The sequence below is a fragment of the Pseudophryne corroboree genome, chromosome 11 (genome assembly GCF_028390025.1).
Source record: "Pseudophryne corroboree isolate aPseCor3 chromosome 11, aPseCor3.hap2, whole genome shotgun sequence".
Taxonomy (NCBI): domain Eukaryota; kingdom Metazoa; phylum Chordata; class Amphibia; order Anura; family Myobatrachidae; genus Pseudophryne; species Pseudophryne corroboree.
In genome coordinates, this window is record NC_086454.1 from 199,647,949 (window position 1) to 199,657,081 (window position 9,133).

General features: G+C 41.9%; 1 pseudogene; it reads left to right on the plus strand.

Moving 5' to 3' along the window:
* The first annotated feature begins 1,724 nt into the window (after window positions 1-1,724).
* LOC134971508 (5S ribosomal RNA) lies at window positions 1,725-1,843 on the plus strand (annotated as a pseudogene).
* Window positions 1,844-9,133: the final 7,290 nt, after the last annotated feature.

The window sequence follows — 9,133 nt, forward strand, 5'->3', positions numbered from 1 at the left end:
ACCTAGAGATAGGCCTGGAAAGCAGTGTCAATCTTTGCAGATGATACTAAACTGTGTAGGGTAATTCATTCGGAAATAGTTGTGGAGTCTCTACAGAATGACTTATCTAAACTTGAAATCTGGGCGTCTAAATGGAGAATGAGGTTCAATATAGAGAAAGGCAAGGTTATGCATTTCGGGCTTAAAAACAAACTTGCATCTTACATATTAAATGGGGAAAGTCTAGTGGTAACAGTATTGGAAAAAGATTTTGGGGTACTCATTGATATTAGGCTTAATAACCATATACAATGTCAAATGCGTCAATGCTCGGGGAACTGAGACAAGGGATATGAGAGTAATCATGCCGCTCTACAAATCATTGGTACGTCTGCACCTGGAATATTGTGTTCAGTTTTGGGCACCACTGTATAAAAAAGATATCGGTGAACTCGAAAGGGTTCAAAGGTGAGCTACTAAATTGATTAAAGGGCTAGAGGGACTGGATTACGAGGAAAAGCTTACTAGGTTGAATATGTATACACTGGATAAGAGTCGTCTAAGAGGAGACATTAGTAATATCTTCAAATATGTAAAGGGACATTACAAAGAGTTATCAGAGGAATTATTTATTAAAAGAACTCTGTTTAGGACACGTGTGCACTCGCTGAGGCTAGAAGAGAGAAAATTCCGTACGCAACGTAGGAAAGGGTTCTTCATTGTTAGGGCAATAAGGATTTGGAATTCCCTGCCAGGGAAGGTGGTAATGGCAGACTCTGTAAATGCATTTAAAAACTGATTGGATAAATTTCTGATTGACAATGATATCAAAGGTTATAACATTTAAAATATTGACATTGATAATCCGGGTGGAACATGACTTACAGTTGTTAATGTTAACTAGTCATAAAACATTACTTCAGCAGGTACATTATAATCAACTGAACTTAATACAGAATACAGATTGAACATGATGGGCATTTTGCCTCTATTCAACCTCATTTACTATGTTACTATGTTTAACTTCTCAGTTACTTTTCTATTTGGATGATTATAACCTATAACCGATGAAGGCTCCCATTACTTTCTATGATACCGTGCTACCTAGTAACCTAATATATTTTCCCTTCTGTGTCTTATCAATATACTGTACATCTTAACTAATGTTTGTGATAATACTTTGATTAATTCAAATGCATTTGTCTATGGAGAATAACTTGCATTTGAGATAAGGCTCCATGCTGTTCATTTAAGGTATATCTCACTGTGATTTGATTTCTGAATTGATCTTTCTTCTGAGAGATTGATCTTGGGTGCACATGCATTCGCATACTTATCCCTTTTTTTTGTTGTTGCTATATTTGTTACCTGGAGCCTTAATTTTAAGTGCATATTTTTCCTTGGTTATAGGAATTTGTCCATAGGACCAGTGTACTTTATAGGTTTCTCTACTTGGAAGACCCAATTTACAGATTAGATTATTCTACAGTTATTTCCCATGGCACATGGTACATATGATATTAACGTTTAATTTTTGCGCTACTCTGATTTTTCTCTAGATTCTATCTGTGGACTCTTATCCGCGATTCAGAGGATAGACACCATGTCCTAGATATAGGGCACGGGCCTCTGTCTAACGCTGACAGCAGATCCACGACTACTTCTTCCTTCTCGCTTTTTCTTCTTCTGATTCCACCAATGTCTTTCTCCACTCATTAGTGGTCAGATATACCAGCCACTTTTTTCCCTACTACCATACCTCCACGCTTATGCCCAATCTCGTCTGATCTTGGAAGCCAAATGTTGGAGGGCTAGGTTATTACCTGGAAGGGGGACCCCCAGGGAATACTAAGTGTAGTAAGGAGGCCAATATCAGTCCTGCTGACAATAACACTAACAGTAGTATCACCACTTCTCTTTTTTCTTCCTTAATTGGCTACTTTGCCCCGTTTTTATACAGTGAAATGCAATGTGAAAGAGTCAGAATGTGAACATTTAGATACATAGATACCACATTTGTTGATAGTTACAATTGTGGTAATTCCAGTCCGGTGTAAGTGTCTTATTTACTTTACTTTACCCATTGTGGTATTATTAATACAAACTTGGTCTGTACTGATCCTAGTGGTGCAAAGTAGGGTAGGGTCGGATTGTATGTCACTTTAACAAATCTTAAAGTGATTACAGTCACAAATTGCGTAGTTAAAACTGTACAGGTGTGTGATTTATTTATCATGTCTAAGTGTGGCAAGGGTGAGATAAATACACTTTCCACAGCAGCACCAACACTCATTTCATAGAATCAAAAAGATAGCTAAAGTGAGGTGCGCTCAATCTAGCAGCCCAGTAGTCCCATTGGTGTAAAAAAGTGTCACCCCACACTTAAATTACATAAAAAAAAACAATGGATTCACCAGAGAGTCCACCGGCGCAAATTTTCATGTAGATCTTTGTTATAATGTTTTCTCAAAAAATAAAAACATATATACAAACAATCTTAGTGTAGTATATAAAATAAAGTATCACATATATCAATTTATGAGTATAAGCCTATAAGCCTTGTACAAAAACTGGTGGTCTATGTGACAAGTAGACATAAATCACTTTATATTGAGCGGGTATCCTCCCGAATAAATGATGATCATCAGATCCTTTCCACCAAACACTTCTTCCCAAGAATTCTCACACATATAAAAGAAGAATTTCTCCAATAGCGTAATATTGTTTATTCCAATAAAAGACAAGCACAATCTAAAACATGAACAGAGGTTGGTCTCTCACCCTTTGATTAGATCTACCTAGAAAGTAGACATAAACAGCTTAATATCAGACAGCACAAAAACCCAAGCGTCCCTGGAACATGTGGTCTGCCGATGGTAGGTGAGAGAAGTCCCCCTGGTAACAATTCCTCCTTGCTAACGCGTTTCAACACCGGAATGGTGTCTTTTTTCAAGGCATATGGAGGAACAGAGTAAATAAATATTGGATCTATGCTCTGTTCTGCTCTATGCTCTATAATGTAACACTCATTTCATGTTTGTCTTGCAAAGCTGGGTTAACCTCTCAGGATCTGGTTCAAAATGGATTATGTGCAAATTGTTTTAGCTTTTCCCGAAGCAGGCACAGGTTCAAGTTGAAGCCCCATGGGTTACTTTTGCACATACATTATCCAGTATAGCTGAGCAGATAATGCCAGCTCCTATACAGGGATAGGTTACCCTATTAACCCTTACATGCAACCTTCCACCTGGGGTTTATTACATCCAGCAGGGGAAGCGACAGTCTCTCAACAAAAACAGGCTGAAAGGTCGGTGGTAAGTAAATCACATAGATATAAAACAACATCTTCACAGTCTACACATGTTTCAGATGAAGACTTGTCAGAGGATGAGGACTCATCACACTACGGGTCTGCATACGGAGACGAGCAGGCAGGCCTCAGCTCGGTAAACATACCTGAGCTGATTAGTGCAATGAAAGCCATTCTATCCTTAGAGGAGGAGGCCGTTAAAATCTAAGGCCCCTGTGTTTAAACATCCTAAAACAGTTAGGACTGAGTTTCCTTGTGTCAAAGTCAGAAAAATATCTCTATGCACACTACCATATTTGCACCTCACACAGGTCCGTGCTGCGCATGCGTACGCTCTCCCGTACGTGTGCATACTCACAGTCGCGGGCACCCGCAGGCGCACGGTATGCGTATTTACGGTAGAGTTTATGTGATCGTAGCGTGCGACTCAATCATTACATATTTTCACTATATAATGTATTTTGTAGATCATGGTCCCTTTGATAGATTCTGAAAGTTTAGTTAACATAGCATGTTCCTGAACAGAGAGATCCCTCTTTGTATTGTACGAAGGGTCTAACAGGGGTCATACAGTGGTGTTTGGTACCCATCGGAAGAGTATTTAAATAGCAATATTCCGGTGTTGGTTTGGAGCGGATTAATCGCTCGTGCGAATAGTTATGGACATAAGAAGTTTATGTCCATTTACTATTATTTGTTCTTATTTAGTCATGCGGCGGGAAACCCAGTATCCCACCCACCTGAACAGTTGGAAGCAGTCACAGCCCACCTGTATGAATCAACCTATGACATTTTGTTATAATGCGAAGCCGAATTCCTGTGTCCAATGAACAATGAGATTGTAGGGACCATTGAATTGTATTGTGTGTGGGGCATAAATAGGCAGGCCGACCATATCCAGTTCACTCTCTTCAACGGTTCTCATTGCTGATAATCGGGAGCTGGATATCGAGGCGCATGCGATCGTTTCCCCTTGTGCGTAAGTGTTTCTCCGCAACTATATTGATCTTCTTGTTATTGTGGGCCAATTTCTCTCTCTCTCTCTCTTCTCCTCTTTCTCTCTTATTTTCCCTTAAATAGTAATTGTATTGTATTTCCTGTGTAGTTATCTGGTTAGGTAGTCTATGTTATATTGTAGTGTATGATTTGTATTTGTATTAATTCTTTTGCAAGTATATCATTCATAATATATATATTAGGCGTTGGACCCTGAGCACGGTATCTGTGTATTTCTTATAGTGTTAAGTATTCTCAGAGCGTCGGTGACGCTAGAACAGCTTTAAAGGTAATAAGGTTATACTGTGTTGCATTTACACTCTATCATTACACTAAGGTTTTACTGCACAATACACTGTTTATGGTTTAGATACAAAGGTTTAACATTGTGAGCGTCAGCGCCGCTGGTGATCTCCTCGTGGTCCCGAGCGTCCGCTACGCTATAGCGAATCATTAAGTTAGTCAGCAGCCAATAGCGTGCCTGCCTGTGATCTCTTGGCCGTGAGCGAACGTGACGCTTGAGCGTCTCGACTACGGCTAAGCGACTGTTACGCAACGTGCGTACCCTTACGGTACTTCATACGTAGATAGCGTACAGTGTTCTTAGACCTCATAAAGGGTATTATATAAGATAAATATTTACCTCTTACAATTGCGGGCTCGTCCTGTCCTTCACATATCTGCACTAGGTAATTTCAGCAGACATTATCCAGCAGCAAAGGGCGGGAGATCATATTCCTCGTAGTGCTGTTTGGATAAGCGTCTGCTTCTCTTAGTAAAGGGTGCTGAAGGAATCCGGGAACCGGAGGTAAGAACAACACGCTAGTCTCTTTTAAAACTGTTTATTTTTCTGTCTTGCGTACACACGCACGCATATCTGCATTTCTTTTCATTCGTGTATTTTCATATATCACTCTCCTGTTTGCCAGTTTTATAGTTGATAAACGTGCTAAGAGAGATTTGCCGCTATTTCATAGTTTAATAGTAAAAAGGTAATATAGTTAAAGTATAGACAAACACAGCTGTGCCTGAGAGACAAGGCGAAGTCAGTGTGGTGCGCGGTAGATGATAAAGGATCATCTACATTGATAAACGTATAAATTGTGTTACGGTGGATCTTTGCTTTGCGTACACGTGTCTCTAACAAAGGACTGAGACTTGCGTACGCAACCCAAGGGCCGACGCACGCAGCGTATATTACGCAACGGAGCGTACGGGTACGCCCACGTAACTCAAATCACAAGTGTTAATTTTTTTTCAACGCGATAAATAGCGCAACGCGGTAAATAACGCAAGGCGATAAATCACGCAAATCTATTTTAACATTCGAAATTTAAATTAACAGATCCTTCTCCTAATTGGTAACACATCTGGTCTAAAGAAAATTTCTGCGCAGAAATAGAAATAGAAACAAAAGTGTATATGTGGTGAGTGAGTGTTTGTTTTTACAATTTTTGAGGTTGAACCACAAGAAAAGTCGAGTTCTCGTGAGGTACATGCGTGTAAGTGACGTACATGGTGGCTAGGGAGGCATCCCTGGTTAAAACATACAATTTGAGCATTAGAGTGTAGCAGACCAGGAGGTCATACTGTAACAGACCAGGAGGTCATAGCAGACCAGCAGGTTCAGGTACAGCAGACAAGGAAGTCCGCTATACAGTCCACAGGCACAACACCAAGAAAGGGTTGGTGCAACACCCATATAGGCCATACAAGCTCTGGCTGAAGGAATTCGCAGCCGTAATTTTCGATTCCACTGGTCGCTCCGTACACAAGATTAGTTGCTTATGTGCTGAACGATTGTACCGCACGTAATTGTGTGCATTAGTAAACCTGACCGGTACTATTTGTGTACGAAGGTCATAAACGCTATTTGTACATTCTAACGTGATTTGTGTAATTTTTTTATTTTAAGGGAGGTTCGCTGCTCACTCAGGAACTATCCAACAACCAATAGTTACTGGAAAGAGTAAGTGTTCTTCGGATCACCCTCACAGGTTCCAGTAAATAGAGGTTCAGGTCGCAGGGGCCCTGGGTCGAGTACGCCAGCACCATATCGGTGTGATCAGGTCGTATTGGTCGGCGTGGGCGAGTGAGTGGGGTACTCGGTAAACCGCCACCGTCAGCCTATTTTGAACATTTTGGTTTGCGTAAGGGTTGGCTGAATAAAGCAACACCTTCGAACTATGGGGGCCACTTGTTCAGGTAGGGGGCGATCAACCTCGGTTCGGGTTGATTCAGTGAACCGACCAGTCGGGTCGGCAAGGTACGTAATGTGTGAGAAATACGGAAGTCACACAGAAGCTTTATGTGATGAATGGGAGAGAATGACAATACATGACGGGGAGAAATTCCCAAGAGTAGGTAGCTTCAGCACAGAAGTGTTAACGAATTTAAGGAGAAGGATATGTCTCATTAAATCAGCCAAGAGACGAATCAAGCATTATGATTATTTACAGTTGTGGCAACAGGAGGGTGACATACAGAGAGGATTGGCTCAGGCGGCGGGATCTGGCTCGATCAGAAAACTGATAGCCACGGCCCCACCGCCACCATACATATCAGGAGAGAAATTGGTTGCGGAGAATGACGCACTAAGGTGTAACAAACAAACACTTAGCAACTGTGTAAATGTTAAAGATAATGTTAACCAATTAACCAATGCAAGTATTAACCCGTGCAAGTTGTACCCTGTTTTGAACTTTCCTCAGGAGTGTGATCAAGAGGACGAATCGGCAACAATTTTAGCGCTCTCTCTAGCAGCCACCATAGCAGAGACCACAGTAGGCACAGCTCCACCCCCGAGATTAGTAACAAAGGCCCCTAGCGGAGGGATAGGTGAGGTCGTATCAACGGGTAAGTACGGCACCATACACTATGCTGAAACTATTTCACCACAGCCTGTAGAATCTACACAGAATGAGGTTGTTAGAGTTAATCCTGTTAAGGTAATAGTAGTTCCAAATGGGAAAACAGACACTTCAGGAGTCACTCCTGTTAGGAACATTGCCATGTACAGCCCATTTTCCCGAATGGAATTAAGGACCATAGTGTCGGAATTCCCTGACCCTAGAAAAGACTTAGTTGCCAGCCAAAAATACATCAGAGACCTAGGTAACACGGTAGAGCCCAACAATAAAGACTGGCAGATATTGCTGAGAGCATGTTTACCCTCCAATGTCGACGCAGCTCAATTTTTAGCTGACTGTGGATTAGATCAGGATGTACCTCTTACAGAAGTGTACAACAAAGACAATGTAAAAAGAATAAGTTTACAGTTAAAGGAGTATTTCCCAGCCGTAGTTAAATGGAACAAAATATTCTCCATTAAACAGAAGGAGTCAGAAACAGCTGCAGAGTATTTTCACAGAGCATTATCAGAAATGGCAAAATACACAGGCATAGAGGACATTAAAACCAACATAAACCATCGAGAAGTAGCAGTATCGGTACTGATGGATGGTTTAAAAGAGTCATTGAAGACTAGGGTACAGACCACACAACCATGTTGGCGAGGTCTGTCTGTGGCTACTTTGACAGAGGCTGCTATTGATCACGATAGGAACATCACCAGACACAGGGAACAACAAGGTGATAAGTTAATGGCAGTAAGTATACAGGCCCTGACCACAAGGCAGCCTTTGTTTATATCACCAAACCCTGTGGGTAAGTCAAATGTGGTTACTTGTTATTCTTGTCATAAACAGGGACACATGGCACGAGATTGTAGAGTGAAGAATTCACGAAACTCATACCAACCCCCTAGACAACGACACGACACACGACATTGGGATCAGGGTCCGCAGAAACGGAGTTATGAGCCACATGCAGGGGAAACAAAAAGATATCCCCCGAACAGAGACTGGCAAGCCTCTGGTAGCTCCCAATTAACTCCATCACAAGTAGTTGCTGCCAGCGGGATTCAGGGAGGTCACCATACCCAATAGGGGTGTGGCCATACCTGTAATCTGCAGCCAGTAAAATTGATTGCAAGCCTTGGAAGTGAACCAGAAATTGCAATCAATGTAGCTGGTAAATCATTAAACTTTCTTGTAGACACAGGGGCGGCCAAATCAGTGATAAATTCGACAGTGGGCATGAGAACCACTGGTAAGACAATTCCAGCCATAGGGGTAACGGGAGTAGTCCAGCACTACCCTGTTAGCAAACCAGCCGAGATTACAGTAGGGCCTTTACATACCAAGCATTCCTTTTTGCTGGCTGCATCGGCACCGACTAATCTCCTGGGAAGAGACTTACTGTGTAAAATGGGGTGCGTCATTTATTGTACTCCTGAAGGTGTATTCTTGGACATACCTGAGAATCACGCTCAGGAAGTGCGAGACATGTTAGACTCCCCATCAAAATTAATGTCACATACCATTATGACAAATAGGACTCCCTCCCAAGTAGAAGAAATGACATCTCAGATACCAGAGTCACTTTGGACTAAAGATGGACAGGACACTGGATTAATGGCAAACGTAGCTCCGGTAGTTGTACAAGTAAAAGATGGTAGGATAGCTCCAAAAATCCCACAGTACCCTCTGAAGCCAGAGGTGGAGTTAGGAGTGTATCCCGTAATAGAGCGCTTGCTACAACAGGGCATTCTGGTAAGAACGTCCAGCACTGCCAATAGTCCCATCTTCCCTGTTAAAAAGAGTGGGGGGAGGGGTTACCGGCTAGTGCAGGATCTAAGGGGGATTAACAAAATAGTTGAGAGTCAGATCCCCGTAGTGCCAAATCCAGCTGTCATCCTAATGCAAATCCCTCCCACTGCGAAATTTTTCACTGTTATTGACCTCTGCTCCGCTTTCTTTTCGGTACCTCTGCACCCTGACAGTCAAT